General features: G+C 45.7%; 1 pseudogene; it reads right to left on the reverse strand.

Moving 5' to 3' along the window:
• Positions 1 to 2,703: 2,703 nt before the first annotated feature.
• LOC117496428 overlaps positions 2,704 to 16,822 on the reverse strand; it is a 28,377-nt pseudogene continuing 14,258 nt past the window's right edge.

Consider the following 16,822-nt stretch of genomic DNA (forward strand, 5'->3'; position numbering starts at 1 on the left):
CTCTTGGATATCAGCATGTGAAGGACACTGTTCAGGAACTAGTTGATGCTCTGTATGTGATGACTACTTCCATTCTGGAGAGGATCACAAATACATGGATCCTGAGATTGAAGCTCAAGCCGGGGACCAGGGAGAGTTTTCTAACAGTAGAAACAAGAAATCAGGAAGACTGATTTAATAACTGACACTGTGAGCTCAGCGTTTGTGAAAAATGGTTCTAGACCAGTGCTTCTCAAAGTGTGGTCCGTGAGCGCCCCCTAGTGGTCCGTGAGTATATTGGTAAAATTTCACATTTGAAATAATAAATTAATTTAAGTTTTCCGCACTCTCCCGGGAATATCTCCGCAAAGGAGCGAGCTTAATTTCATGCATGATATAGCCCAGCGCAACCCCTTCCTCACACATGTTGCCACCTGTTTGTACCATTTTCAGGCGATTTGTAATCTGTTCTAGAGAAACGATGTGTTTTGGGATATTTGTGGAGTTAGGTGGTCCGCGAGTGTTTTATTATTGGTTAAGTGTCCTTGGTATGAACAAGATTGAGAAACACTGATCGAGACACTCAGAGATTTAAAACCTTCTTGGCTTTGAAACCTCAAGTAGCATTGTAAATTGCATGAAAATGATGAGCTGTTTTGTTTTAGTTTGATGTATGTTTGAGAGTGTGTGTGAGGACCCCAGGAAGAATAGCCGATGCTCGTGCTAATGGGGATCTGGAGTTGCTCTTTGTTTATCCAGATCTCTCATTCACTCATTTGTATTTGTAGTTTTCAGGTGGAAGATTTAAAATGAAGCTAAAACCATAATTTAATCAGCAAACTGAAATGTAAAGTTTATATTGTTTTTACATGTTGTGAGTTTGATAGACCAGTGTTTCTCAAACTTTTTCATACCAAGGACACTTATCCAATAAAAAAACACTTGCGGACCACCTGACTCCCCAAATACCCAGAAACAATAGGCCTGCTCCACTCCAACAGTACAGCCTAATAATGACACCTTCTCTACATCGCCTCGTTCACACAATAAATCAACAATACAACTACAGATTATATAAGCCTTTCGTTCAAATGCCATTTAAAATGCTCTCAGGTTTTACACCTCTTATGAAATGTAGACTACATTTATTACGTAGTTTATGTCCAACAGACTCACAGATCGTTGGCTACTGAGAGATATGCAAAACACACCGCCTGTAGTACGCCACAAACCTCCGCTGTGGATTTTCAAAACAAAATACAGTAAACCGATGGTCGCAGGCCCAAGTCTAACTCTCTGAGGTCTAAGCCCTTTTTTCACATGTTAGCCTCGCGTGGGCTTTTTTGTAAAAATGCTATTAAAACATGAACCTTGGTGACCATCGGGCTGGCCTGCATGGTCTGCCCCAACAACAGCCTCTGATCATCAACAGACTTCATGCAATGCTTCATTGGATGCATATATTAGATAATAACCTCTATCTCACTCCTGGCATCTGAATCTACTTCCAGCGTGGATACATGTTCATCAAATACATCCATTGTTTGTTTTATACGCTTCTTGAAATCTAAAATAAAACACATCGTTTTTCTAGAACAGATTAAAAATCGCCGGAAAATGGTACAAACAAGTGTCAACATGTGTGACGAAGGGTGTTGCGCTGGGCTATATCATGCAATCAAAAGTGAAACGTAAGCTCGTTCCATCGCGGAGATATTCCCACGAGAGTGCGGAAAACTTAAAAAATAAATTTATTTCAAATGTGAAATTTTACCAATATATTCACGGACCACTAGGGGGCGCTCACGGACCACTTTGAGAAACACTGTGACAGACCAGCATAATGCACACTGCCTCTCTTCTGTATATCTGTATATTAACCAGGTTTTGTCAGGAATAACACGGAGCGCTGAAACGCTGCCCATCAGCTGCTGGCGGTAAACCTGTGGATAAACCCACCGGTGAGGATGATGTTGGGCACGTTGTGGCGGCCGTCTCCCCCGCAGTAGTTCTGGTTCTGGGGGTCCTGCAGGTCCAGAGGCCCCTGGCTGTTGCAGGGGAACTGGTTCTTATCGGAGCTCAGAGCGTGGTTCAGAGAGAGACAGTCGCCCTGGCTCTCTGCGGAAAACTGAAGCACAGAAAAGATTCAAGGCAGGAGAAATACACCGGAGAGGAGAACATGACAGAGAGTACGGATTACTGCCGTCAGATCAGAGGGTTTAATAAAGTCAGACTGAAGCTCCATCCTCACATTAAATACAGAGATAAATCCCAGATCTGATGTCCGCTAGAGATGTTAGGCTGTATTATACAGGATTGGTTTAATGATGGCGATGATAGGATGATCCTTTTAGTTTTCACCTCACATTGAGTATTGCATAACTGAGCTAAATGTATGTTGTGAGTGTGTGTATGTTGTGAGTGTGTATGTGAGAGGTGTGTGAGGTGTGTGTGTGTGTGTGTGTGTGTGTGGGTGTTGTGAGTGGTGAGTGTGGTGTGGGTGTTGTGGTGTGTGTGTGGTGGGTGTGTGTGTGTGTGTGTCTGTGCGTGTGTCTGTGCGTGTGTGCGTGTGCGTGTGGTTGTGGTGTGTGTGTGTGGTGTGTGTGTCTGTGCGTGTGTGTGGTGTGGTGTGTGTGTGTGTGTGTGTGTGTGGTGTGTGTCTGTGTGTGTGTGTGTGTGTGTGTGTGTCTGTGCGTCTGTGTGCGTGTGTGTGGTGTGGGTGTGTTACTGCTGGTTGGATTTGCCCGTGAGCTGCAGACTCAGATAGGGGTCGTCCAGCAGAGAGTTGAACAAGGCATCCTGGGAAAGAGGACAAAATAAATTAAATGGCGTATTATGTAATGACAGGATCTGTGTCGTGTTGACAGGAGCACAACAAGCAATGACAGAAATATAAAAAAACTTTCATAAAATCCTATTTACTATATTTTTATTTTATTTACTTTTGGTACTTTCACTATATTTTGATGAGAATACTTTTCTACTTTTACTTGAGGAACATTTTGAATGCAGGACTTTTACTGTAACAGAGTATTCCTACACTCTGGTACTTCTACTTTTACTCAAGTACAGGATCTGAGTACTTCTCCTTTTACTCAAGAACAAGATCTGAGTACTTCTACTTTTACTCAAATACATGATCTGAGTACTTCTACTTTTACTCAAGTACAAGATCGGAGTACTTCTACTTTTACTCAAGTACAAGATCTGAGTACTTCTACTTTTACTCAAGTACAAGATCGGAGTACTTCTACTTTTACTCAAGTACAAGATCTGAGTACTTCTACTTTTACTCAAGTACAAGATCGGAGTACTTCTACTTTTACTCAAGTACAAGATCTGAGTACTTCTATCTTTACTTAAGTACAAGACCAGAGTACTGGTCCCCCCCCCCCTCTGAGTATCCTTGGTTGAGCTTCCTCACGTTGTAGAGGTCGGTGGCGAGGCTGTGGCTGATCTGCTGGAGGTGGGGGGGGCCGCCGGCTCTCTGCTGCTCCACTTCCTGTTTGACGTGACGCTGAGCGACCTGAAGACACGGATCCATCTGCCGCTCGTTCTTTATCAGCTGAGCGTTCCCCGAGTTCATCTGCTGCCCCATCGCCCTCTGCTGCTGCTGCTGCTGGAAACACAACATCGCCTGAACTGTGAAAACTCAAGAACATCTCTGATATCCTCAGAACACGTGTTTACCCTCGATCTGAGACCTGATAGCTGAACCCTCTGAGGTCTCAGCCCTGTTTTCACATGTTGGGATTGCCTGTTTTCTTTTTGTTGTAAAAATGCTTCAAACACATGAACCCTGAGCTGCACATTGAAGTTATATACATGGTCCTTTTCATAAGAAGCTAAGCTATCAGCACGTGTAGGCTGCAGGGGTGTCACGATGTCACAGGGATGTACAAATAGTCATGAGACCATAAGTACAAAAGAAAAAACACGACGAAAATGTTATCACTCAGAAATGTATTCAAATCCCACAGTGGAAAGTAGTCTACGTCTCTTGACATCAGAAAATAGTCATTTCAATAAATGTTCATAAAAGACATCCATTGTTTGTTTATATGCTTCTTGAAATACATTTAAAAAAACATCGATTTTCTAGAATAGATTACAAATTGCCTGAAAATAGTACAAACAAGCGGCACCATGTGTGATGAAGGTGAAACCTAAATTATCAAGATCTCATTTATCTAAATATTCCGTCTTATTTCATGAACCGAGCTGATGTTCACTTGTTCTGTTGACCTATTTCTTTAACACCTTGTTTTTATTATTCTTTCACTTGATTTGGTCCAGTGTCGTTCCGTGTTGCTCACAGGAGAACGTAACAGGATCAGAAACTGCACCTTCACACTGAGACTCTTTCAAAAGCAAAGTTCAAAGTAGGCCTGCAATGTGTGCCTCGTGCTGCTAGGGGCCTTAACTGTAATGTATATGCGCTGCCCGTCTGGAGGGCCCGACCCGCTGCTGAGCGACTGCATAGAGCCTGTCATGAGGACTTTTCTCAATGCCAGGGCACCGTCTACTCGTCTACAGTCAGAAAACAGGTAGGAACTATTTTCTGACTGGTGCCAAGGGCGAAACGAGGACCCAGTGCATCGCTCGGTGCCTACTGTCCTTGAGTTCCTGCGGTCCCTCCTGGACGACAGCCGGTGTCCCGCTCCCGTCAGGGTGCATGTGGCTGCTATCTCATCTCAACACGCAAGGGGTTTGACAACACATCGGGGAGCCACAGGCTGGTATCCCTCTTCTTAATAAGGGGAGCTCTGAGGCTGCGCCCCCCAAAACGTCCCAAGGGCCCCTACATGGGACCGGCCCTTGGTGCTGGACGCCCTATGCTCGCCTACCCTTTGAACCCTTGTCACAGGCAGAACTGAGGTGGGCTCTCAGCCAAGACTGCTTTCCTTCTTGCCATCACTTCAGCAAAGTGCGGTAAGCGAGCTTCAGGCCTTGTCCGTGAACAGCGGTGAGGTGGAAACTCAGACCTGGCTCAGGTGTCACTTTATGGCCGAATACAGCGTTCCTCCCTAAGGTGCTGGCACGCTCTCATCTCAATCGGCCTATCCAGCTGGCACGGTTTGACCCCCCATCAGGAGAGGTCAAGACTCCTATGCCCGGTGCGGGCCCTTAGAGCTTATGTCCAGACTACCGCAGGCGTACGTCAGTCTGAACAGCTCTTTGTGTGTTACGGTGGTCCTAGAAGGGGCCGTGCTCTCTCAAAGTAGCGCTTGTCCCACTGGATCGTGGACGTCATTGACCGTGCATACAAGGCGAATGACCGTCCCTTACCACTCGGAGGTAAAGTGCCACTCTACCAGGAGTGTCTTCACTTCATGGGCGACCTTGAGAGGTGTGCCCCTGGAGGACATATGTGCCGCGGCCCACATGGGCATCTCTGAGCACATTCGCCAGATACTACAGAGTGAATGTTGCCGCCCCCTCACCCGCTGGGTGTGGCCCTCCTGCAGAGTCCACCTAGGCCATCCCTATAGGATGGGTACCTCAGGTTTCCTCATGAAGTCATCCAGTGCTAAGCACCGCCTCTGGAGGTCAGTAAGGATGAAATAGAATGAAAGTTACGTATGTAACTACGGTTCTATGAATCCTGGATGACCGCCAGAGTTCTTAGTCACTCAGAATCTCGTGTTCCCGCGTGAAGATCATATAGGACTGAACTCAATGACAACACCGGAACTTATGCTTTCCGGGGTCATGCGAGGTCACACGTGACTTTGACATAAATACTCGACCTGCGCATGCAGAAGATATCCAGTGATAAGCACTGCTTCTGGCGGTCATCCAGGATTCATAGAACGGTAGTTACATACGTAACTTTCGTTTTAAAGAGTACCTGACCTCCGTTTATATTAATAGAACAATAATGGTCATTGTTAGCTAATGAATGTTTCCATGCTGAACAACGGCAACATGACAACGTTTTCATTGGTCCCTCTTCTTTAGAGAAGACCAGGAAATGATGGATACACGGATCGTGTTCAAATCAATAGGCACGCAATGACTCTAAATAATAATGATCACGCCACCAAACACACATTCAAAGGAACCAGCCTGTTTGGAAAATGTGAGAAGTAGAAAGTACAGGTATTTGTGTTCAACATGTAAGAAGTAGAAAGTACAGGTATTTGAGTTCAACATGTAAGAAGTAGAAAGTACAGGTATTTGAGTTCAACATGTAAGAAGTAGAAAGTACAGGTATTTGTGTTCAACATGTAAGAAGTAGAAAGTACAGGTATTTGAGTTCAACATGTAAAGAAGTAGAAAGTACAGGTATTTGTGTAGTAGAGTAAAGTACTGATACCAGAAAAATGTAATTAAGTACAGTAACGAAGTATTGTACTCCACTACTTCCCACCTTTGTACCATGCTGTGTAGCCGTAAGAACCAATCTACTTTAGATCTGAGTACTTCTCCCACCTCCGCTGAGCTGAAGTGCTGCAGCTGCTGGTTGTGAGAGTTGCGGAGATTCTGAAGGTGGAGCTGGATGGTGCTGCTGGTGCGCTGGGAGCCCTGCTTGGTGCTGCTGGGAGCCCTGCTGGTGCTGCTGGTGCTGCTGGGAGCCTTGCTGGTGCTGCTGGGAGCCCTGCTGGTGCTGCTGGTGCTGCTGGGAGCCCTGCTGGTGCTGCTGGTGCTGCTGGGAGCCCTGAGGGTGCTGCTGGGACTGGCTGAGCGGGTATGGAGGGAGCCGCTGGTCCAGAGGAAGTCTGCTGGTGTCCAGAGGGACGCCCTGTGGATGGGGTGGGGGTTGGAAATGTTATTATTCACCATAATAAGACTGCTAAACACCTGAGTGGAGTGCACCAGCTAGGCCTAAAAAAGTAAGGTGTTAACTCTAACGTCGGGCTTAGCTATGTCCGACTTAGTGATTAGAATTTACACCGAGTGCACCAGCCTGACTAGTCACGGTCCGTAGCTGCGCCTAGTCTAAGATGCGCGTTCCGTCAATACACGCCAAACAGTAATTGTTGCCAGGCAACACACGTCTACATAATTTAACACTCGAACTTCTCCATTCAAAGCAAGCTAGGTTGGGGAGAGCGTTTCTGTCTGATTCCGTGCTGGAGTTGAGTGGAGAATCTCCCTCGATCATTCAGAAATGGCTTGTCTGCCGAAACGAAACCTCTCCATCAGCTCACTGAGTAGATGTCCAGTGGGTTTGTTCCATCATGGACGACTCTCCGTTTAATGCCCTTTCGTTGTTAAAACCTGTAAACAAGACGCACTGCCATCGTTATTTCACTTCTTGCCTGTTTTACGTTACTATGGATACTAGTCTGTCTTCCCGATTTACGCCTGCTCCATACTAGGCGTAAGAGTTACACCCCTGGGCTCAACGCATACAGGGCTTAAAGGAGAGGTGTCATGCTTTTTCCGGTTATTACCCGTCCCCTTGTGTGTTATGAAGGTCTTTCTGCATGTAAACGGTGTGCAGAGTCACAAACCCTCAAAGTACACCCTGTAGCGAGTAAAACTCTAACCACAGAAAATACCTCCCCAAAACGCCTCGTTGGAGATACGTCATTGTCCATTCGATTCTTCCATTTCGTTCCGGGTACGGCATGATGTCATGCCGTACCCGGAACGAAATGGACCAATCCGTGGCGCCGTTACGTTAAGCCCCCGCTGATTGGTCCAAATTGACCAATCCACGGACTTCCTCACACACAGGCAGCTCAGCTGATTTCTCCTTCCTGGCTGCAGGCTGATAACAGACAGTTGGGATCGCGGCGAAATTCTCTCTGCAGACCCATTCTCTCTGCAGACCCAATCTCTCTGCAGACCCATTCTCTCTGCAGACCCAATCTCTCTGCAGACCCATTCTCTCTGCAGACCCATTCTCTCTGCAGACCCATTCTCTCTGCAGACCCATTCTCTCTGCAGACCCATTCTCACAGCGTTTATCAACCTTTTTCTTACTCAATATCAAGCCACACTTATTGTTTTTACTTCGGCTGTGTGTGTGCTCAGGATGAGTTTGGCTGTGTTTGGCTGTGTATCGCTAACAAGGAAACAACACCTCCACGTAGCTCAGCGCGATTCACAACGTCCCGACCAATCAGAGCACACTGTGCTCACAGGGAGGGTGGGGGCTGGAGCTATTGGAGCTCCAACGAGCCGTTAAAGGCAGAGAGTGAAATTCAGTGAATACGTAGTTTACAGAGATGCTGTTTGAGAAACCAATGTGAGTTTGGAGAAATGCACAATATAAATCTATTCTAGTAGACCTCAACAATGGAATTATGATCAGTGCAAATGGCCATGACACCTCTCCTTTAAGTCTAAGTGGTGCACTAGTCATAACTTTAGTTTGGTCGTAACCTTCTCGTCGGACGTAGAGTTACGACCAGCTTACGCCCAGCTGGTGCACTCCACTCCTGAGCTGTGTTTATTTATCTAATACATCATATTCCAATTACTTGTATATAGACTATTCTTGCACTATTTCTATTATATTCTATTTTATTGTATTAACTTGCACTATTGTATCTGTGTTATTGTGTTGCTCTGTGGGAGGAGCCTGTGACCTCAGATTTTCATTGTCATATCTTCACTGTAGCTATTAATGACCATCAAAGCCTTGAACCTTGAAAGTTCAAAAAGTCCCCCGATAAACATTCCTGCTTGCATCTTGCAATCTACTAATTTATATAAATAGTTATCACCGCAATAAACCGTATTTTATTGTGTCTTAATGTACATTATTTAATTTCATATTCTGTCCTATATTATATTGACATGTTTATAGACTTCTTGCACAAATTTTTATTTGTGTATTTTATCATATGCATTGCGTTGTTGGAGGAGCTCAGGTCAGGAGAGTTCCATTGCCATTTCTACTCTGTAGCTCATGAGCATATGATGATAAAACCTTTGCATCTAATAAGTTAGTCGTCTAGTTCAGGGGTTCTCAAACTCTTTGTTTATGCGGACCACTTTTTATTATCAAGGGTTTTCGCAGACCACCTCATATGCAAACCGTAAGAATAAGTACATATATAAACGTAGTGCCAGATTCCAAGATTGACGGCGTAGACTAGCTGGTTTTAGGCTCGTTAGCACAGAACGCATACTGGCAAAGGCTCATCTTCAGTGCCGTGTAGGTCGATCCCAGTTCCAAGTAGTTCCCATTGTGCTTTCTCTTAATCTTCCCTTCCTTTGTTCTTTTCTGTGGAATCTGGCTTGTAGCTGCCTCCGACTCTCTCATCATCTTCATTAACCTCTTTTCTCTTCAGAGAACATGATGCTAGCCACCGATCCATGTTTGTGGTGTTGCACGCGCACACGTAACCATGGGTAACCAGTAGTGAAATTAAGTGTTGTCCATAATTAACAAATATCTGAGTTTTAACACTACGTTTATATATGTACTTATTTTTACAGTTTGCATATGAGGTGGTCCGCATAAATCCTTGATAATAAAAGTGGATTTTATTTTATTTTAATTAATTTTTTTCCCGGACCACCTGCAGTACCCTCGGTTTGAGAACCGCTGGTCTAGTTGCCAGCACACAGAAATGTTGAGTACCCCTAAAGTGTTATGTTAGAAATGTATAGTAGGGTCTCCAGCACATAGAGACTGCCGGATGCTGACCTGCATGTGTTGGGACATTTACACAATTAGCATAAGTGGTGTTAATTAGCATTATAGCCAATGTAGACAATAGTTAAAAAATGGCATGGCCAATTTGGTAAATTGTGTGTGTGGTGGGTTTGGGGGTTATTGAGGACGCTGAATCCATTTCTGATATTAATAGGATAAAAAAAAATGTCAGTTTTAACCAAGTTGTCATATTTATACTCTCTGTAGGCTAAGCCCTAATATCACTCCCAAATTGTCCGAGCCATTTCGTCTACAGCAGAACTTTGCTCCGCTTCCTGCTGGTGCTCCTCTCTGTCTCTACAGCCATCATGAAGTCTGTTTTCTATGAAGAGATCATAGATAACGTCTCCAAGTGTTTAAAATAATGATAAATACATCAAATGCTCAGTAAAGAGTGAACACTTGATATCTGCAGACGTCCTCCACAGTGTAGCTTCCTGCTGGTGCTCCTCTCTGTTCACCAGAGATCATAGATAACGTGTTTAAGAGGTACAAATTATGATTAAATGCTCGGTAAAGAAGTTAAAAAGATCACACTGATATCTGCAGATGCACACAGTGCCGCTTCCTGTGTCGTTCAGAATCAGGTTTATCAGCAGGTAGGTGGACACATACGGGGAGTTTGACTTGGTGTCGTGGTGCAGACATTAAATAAAACACAGATAGAGAACTACAACTCAAGATGGAAGTGAAGTCAGAGAAATGGCCATCTGTTGTAAGCCTCTTTGGACTACATATTTCTTTATGCTTTGTTGATAATTACTATTGTGTATTGTACTTTTTGTATATAACAGTATGATATTGTATCTGTACCATGTTGTGTGAGACTCACTGTCAAGGAACTTGTTCTAAACACATGTAAAAAAACACAGATAGGAACCTATTTGAAGAAAAGTATAATAACATCTGTAGTTGTTACCTGTGTGATGGAGGACAGCGTGGGGGAGATGGTGGGGGAGAACTGCTTGGAGTGATGCCTCCGGGAGTCCCCCCCCAGGGGCAGGATGAGGGGGGAGAGCTGCGCCCGTCTCCGTGGCGATGTGCTTAGCGACGGCGAGAAAGAGGAGGAGCCTCCGCGCCGTATCCGGGGTTACCCGCTGGACACCGACTGCAGGGAGGAGCTACTGAGGGAGGAGTGCAGCGATTGGCTGCTGAGGGAGGACTGCAGCGAAGGGGAGGAGCTTAACGAAGACTGCAGCGAGGGGTTGCTGAGCGACGAGTGCAGGGAGGCGGAGCTCAGAGAGTTGGAGAAGGAGTGGTTGCTGAGCGACGACTGGATGTTGGGGTTGCTTAGCGACGACTGCAGGGAGGGGTTGCTAAGAGTCGTCTGCAGAGACGCCATCAGACCTGAGGGGGACGAGAACACACCTGTTTACACACACACCTGTTTACACACACACACAGAGAACACACATGTTTACACACACACACAGAGAACACACCTGTTTTACACACCACACACACACAGAACACACCTGTTTTACACACACACACACACACAGAACACACCTGTTTACACACACACACACAGAACACACATGTTTACACACACACACACACAGAACACACCTGTTTACACACTGAACACACCTGTTTACACACACACACACAGAACACACATGTTCACACACACACAGAACACACATGTTCACACACACACAGAAACACACATGTTTACACACATGTTTACACATACACACTGAACACACCTGTTTACACACACACACTGAACACACAGAACACACCTGTTTTACAAACACACACACACAGAACACACCTGTTGACAATACAGAACACACCTGTTTACAATACAGAACACACCTTTTTACACACACACACAGAACACACCTGTTTACATACAGAACACACTTTTTACAACACACACACAGAACACACCTGTTTACACACACAGCCAGAACACACCTGAACACACCTGTTTACACACACACACAGAACACACCTGTTTACATACAGAACACACCTGTTTACACACACACACAGAACACACCTGTTTACATACAGAACACACCTGTTTACACACACACACACAGACACACCTGAACACACCTGTTTACATACAGAACAACACATACCACCACCTCATTACTGACATTAACACCATCCCTTTTTATATTAAGTTTTCCGACATGTGTTTAAATATGCAAATGAGGCTTCATGTGATAATCTGCAGACACAAGCACAGAGTTGTGTCTGCAGATCTGCTGAAAGCTGTTGTAAAGCATTTCATGATTTATTGATATCATATCCATATTGTGAAGCTCGACTCTTACTGTCAGGGGTTTATTCCTGGTTTTAAAGGCTGAGCTTCAATAAAACTAAGTCCAATTTACAAGACTGTGCCAGCTCTTCTATTATGACTCTTGACCCGTCGATAAAAATCCTCATTACTGCCAATTATGTATCAGAGCCTGCGTGTGACTACAAGAAGCAGCCGTCAGTGAGACTGTGTTGTAACATCGTGAGGCTGCAGCAGCTTCCTGCCTCGCTGCAGCCCACAGACCATAAAACAAGGCGACATTTTCCGACTGCACTTCCGCCCTTAAAATAAAAAAAGCACCCTCCTCTCCTTTCTCTTTTCTCTCTCTGAAGGCTAAATTTAGCGCCTGGCCTCGCCGTACCTCCCCCCTTCATCTCATCCCCTCGCCCACACACTTCCTGTGCTAACCTGCTCTTAGCCGACACTTTGATCCACACACACTGAACCAGGTTAACTGAGAGGCTGGGAGGAGTACCTCTTACTTCAGTAACTCAGGTCTGGTACTTTAGTCAAAGTAATACAAAATAGTTAATCTAAATAGTTTGTTTTTCCACTTAAAACTGTTATAACTTAATAACAGTTCATTTAAAAGCCAGTGTGAAATAAGAATTACACTTCAACCTGAAGCGCCACAGAGCCGGTGAAGCATTAGGTGAATATCAGTAGATATTTAAAGACCTGGTCAGAGTTTAAGCTGAGATCAGAGTCAGTGAGCAGCCCCCAGAGATCCCGTGAGATCTTGAACCCTCACGTGATTCCAGACAGACAGGTGGAGTTGTACCTGGCGTGTGGTGGTGGAAGTTGGCGTTTCCGCCCTGAGCGTTGGCGGCGTTGATGCCCAGCTGCGTGAGGGTGGAGGCTAGGTTCCCCGTGCTGCTGCCCCCGCTCAGAGAGGTGCATCCTGGGTAACAGGGCTCGTCCTGGTCCAGCGGCGTGGGCAGCGGCGACGGGAAGTGGAGGCTGGAGAGATCGGGCAGCGAGCCGCCGGTGTTCAGAGACGCCGGGACGCCGTGCACCGGGGGGGGGGACGGCTGCTCCGGAGACGAGAAGATGCTGAGGACACAGGGTTCAGTAACTAAGTACATTTACTCAAGTACTGCACTTTTTGAGGTACTTGTACCACTACTCCACTACAATTGGGAGGTATATGGTGTACTTCAATGTGTCTATGTGTGTGTGTATGTGTATGTGTGTATGTGTGTATGTGTATGTGTGTATGTGTGTGTGTGTGTGTGTGTGTGTGTGTGTGTGTGTGGTGATGTTAGACTTACTTGATGCCAGGGACTTCACAGGATTTTGGCCGGGACGACAACAGAGGCAACTGGAGAATAATACATAGTTATAATAACGTTTTTTAAGTTTTATTTAGTGGATTTACACATTAATAAATAAGTCAACAAGCACTTTTTAAAATAACTGTACTTACCTTCTTGGTGTCCCAGGGCTTGAGTAGCTTCCCCTCATCCAGCATGTTCTCTTCGATGGGGGGCACCGGGTACGGAAACACTGAGATCCATTTGAAAAGGAAACGGTGCTGTTACATGACAGCAGTGTGTGTGTGTGTGTGTGTGTGTGTGTGTGTGTGTGTGTGTGTGTGTGTGTGTGTGTGTGTGTGTGTGTGTGTGTGTGTGTGTGTGTGTGTGACTCACTTCGTCTGCCCTCTCCATCGCTCTGCCCTGCAGGATCACACACACACACACACACAACAGTTAATAGTGAGCTGGAAATATCCTCCTCAGTTTATATTCAGAACTTGCTGTAAGGAAAACCTGTTTACACGACTTTATCCTATTTATATTTCGTATATAGGTTAACAGTTTAACAAAGAGCAGGTCACCACATCCAAAATACAGAAGAAAGGAACAACATCACAGCACTTTCACTCTCTGTCACTGTGGTTTCAAGAGGAGACGTGTGAAAGCTGCAGGAACCAGTCCTGAAACATGACTCAGCACTTCCTGTCCCCTGTCTGGAGGTCAATGGTTTCTGAATGTTTTTATGTTCACATGTTCCTGAAATAAGGTCTGTGGTTAAGACGAGCTGAAGAGATTTATATTCTACTGCGTAAAGTATGTCAGTAAATACCTCACTGGTGGATTTACTAACGACGGTTGCTGACAAGGGTCTAAATGAGACGACTTAATGACATCACGCCCAACATTAGCCGCCTTTAGCTTAGCGGTGGTGACGTGAAGTCATGTGACCGTGCTGTAGTTCCTTTATAGCCCAACATTAGCCACCTTTAGCTTAGCGGTGATGAGGTGAAGTCATGTGACCGTGCTGTAGTTCCTTTATAGCCCAACATTAGCCACCTTTAGCTTAGCGGTGATGAGGTGAAGTCATGTGACCGTGCTGTAGTTCCTTTATAGCCCAACATTAGCCACCTTTAGCTTAGCGGTGGTGACGTGAAGTCATGTGACCGTGATGTAGTTCCTTATAGCCCAACATTAGCCACCTTTAGCTTAGCGGTGGTGACGTGAAGTCATGTGACCGTGCTGTAGTTCCTTTATAGCCCAACATTAGCCACCTTTAGCTTAGCGGTGATGAGGTGAAGTCATGTGACCGTGCTGTAGTTCCTTTATAGCCCAACATTAGCCACCTTTAGCTTAGCGGTGGTGACGTGAAGTCATGTGACCGTGCTGTAGTTCCTTTATAGCCCAACATTAGCCACCTTTAGCTTAGCGGTGTTGACGTGAAGTCATGTGACCGTGCTGTAGTTCCTTTATAGCCCAACATTAGCCACCTTTAGCTTAGCGGTGGTGATGTGAGGTCATGTGACCGTGCTGTAGTTCCTTTATAGCCCAACATTAGCCGCCTTTAGCTTAGCGGTGGTAACGTGAAGTCATGTGACCGTGCTGTAGTTCCTTTATAGCCCAACATTAGCCACCTTTAGCTTAGCGGTGGTGACGTGAAGTCATGTGACCGTGCTGTAGTTCCTTTATAGCCCAACATTAGCCACCTTTAGCTTAGCGGTGGTGACGTGAAGTCATGTGACCGTGCTGTAGTTCCTTTATAGCCCAACATTAGCCGCCTTTAGCTTAGCGGTGGTGACGTGAAGTCATGTGACCGTGCTGTAGTTCCTTTATAGCCCAACATTAGCCACCTTTAGCTTAGCGGTGGTGACGTGAAGTCATGTGACCGTGCTGTAGTTCCTTTATAGCCCAACGTTAGCCAACTTTAGCTTAGCGGTGGTGACGTGAAGTCATGTGACCGTGCTGTAGTTCCTTTATAGCCCAACATTAGCCACCTTTAGCTTAGCGGTGGTGATGTGAAGTCATGTGACCGTGCTGTAGTTCCTTTATAGCCCAACGTTAGCCACCTTTAGCTTAGCGGTGGTGACGTGAAGTCATGTGACCGTGCTGTAGTTCCTTTATAGCCCAACATTAGCCACCTTTAGCTTAGCGGTGGTCACGTGAAGTCATGTGACCGTGCTGTAGTTCCTTTATAGCCCAACATTAGCCACCTTTAGCTTAGCGGTGGTGATGTGAAGTCATGTGACCAGTGCTGTAGTTCCTTTATAGCCCAACATTAGCCACCTTTAGCTTAGCGGTGATGAGGTGAAGTCATGTGACCGTGCTGTAGTTCCTTTATAGCCCAACATTAGCCACCTTTAGCTTAGCGGTGGTGACGTGAAAGTCATGTGACCGTGATGTAGTTCCTTTATAGCCCAACATTAGCCACCTTTAGCTTAGCGGTGGTGACGTGAAGTCATGTGACCGTGCTGTAGTTCCTTTATAGCCCAACATTAGCCACCTTTAGCTTAGCGGTGATGAGGTGAAGTCATGTGACCGTGCTGTAGTTCCTTTATAGCCCAACATTAGCCACCTTTAGCTTAGCGGTGGTGACGTGAAGTCATGTGACCGTGATGTAGTTCCTTTATAGCCCAACATTAGCCACCTTTAGCTTAGCGGTGTTGACGTGAAGTCATGTGACCGTGCTGTAGTTCCTTTATAGCCCAACATTAGCCACCTTTAGCTTAGCGGTGGTGATGTGAGGTCATGTGACCGTGCTGTAGTTCCTTATAGCCCAACATTAGCCGCCTTTAGCTTAGCGGTGGTAACGTGAAGTCATGTGACCGTGCTGTAGTTCCTTTAATAGCCCAACATTAGCCACCTTTAGCTTAGCGGTGGTGACGTGAAGTCATGTGACCGTGCTGTAGTTCCTTTATAGCCCAACATTAGCCACCTTTAGCTTAGCGGTGGTGACGTGAAGTCATGTGACCGTGCTGTAGTTCCTTTATAGCCCAACATTAGCCGCCTTTAGCTTAGCGGTGGTGACGTGAAGTCATGTGACCGTGCTGTAGTTCCTTTATAGCCCAACATTAGCCACCTTTAGCTTAGCGGTGGTGATGTGAAGTCATGTGACCGTGCTGTAGTTCCTTTATAGCCCAACGTTAGCCACCTTTAGCTTAGCGGTGGTGACGTGAAGTCATGTGACCGTGCTGTAGTTCCTTTATAGCCCAACATTAGCCACCTTTAGCTTAGCGGTGGTCACGTGAAGTCATGTGACCGTGCTGTAGTTCCTTTATAGTCCAACATTAGCCACCTTTAGCTTAGCGGTGGTGACGTGAAGTCATGTGACCGTGCTGTAGTTCCTTTATAGCCCAACATTAGCCGCCTTTAGCTTAGCGGTGGTGATGTGAAGTCATGTGACCGTGCTGTAGTTCCTTTATAGCCCAACATTAGCCACCTTTAGCTTAGCGGTGGTGACGTGAAGTCATGTGACCTTGCTGTAGTTCCTTTATAGCCCAACATTAGCCACCTTTAACTTAGCGGTGGTGACGTGAAATCATGTGACCGTGCTGTAGTTCCTTTATAGCCCAACATTAACCGCCTTTAGCTTAGCGGTGGTGACGTGAAGTCATGTGACCGTGCTGTAGTTCCTTTATAGCCCAACATTAGCCACCTTTAGCTTAGCGGTGGTGACGTGAAGTCATGTGACCGTGC

Source organism: Trematomus bernacchii, unplaced genomic scaffold (assembly GCF_902827165.1).
Source record: "Trematomus bernacchii unplaced genomic scaffold, fTreBer1.1, whole genome shotgun sequence".
Taxonomy (NCBI): domain Eukaryota; kingdom Metazoa; phylum Chordata; class Actinopteri; order Perciformes; family Nototheniidae; genus Trematomus; species Trematomus bernacchii.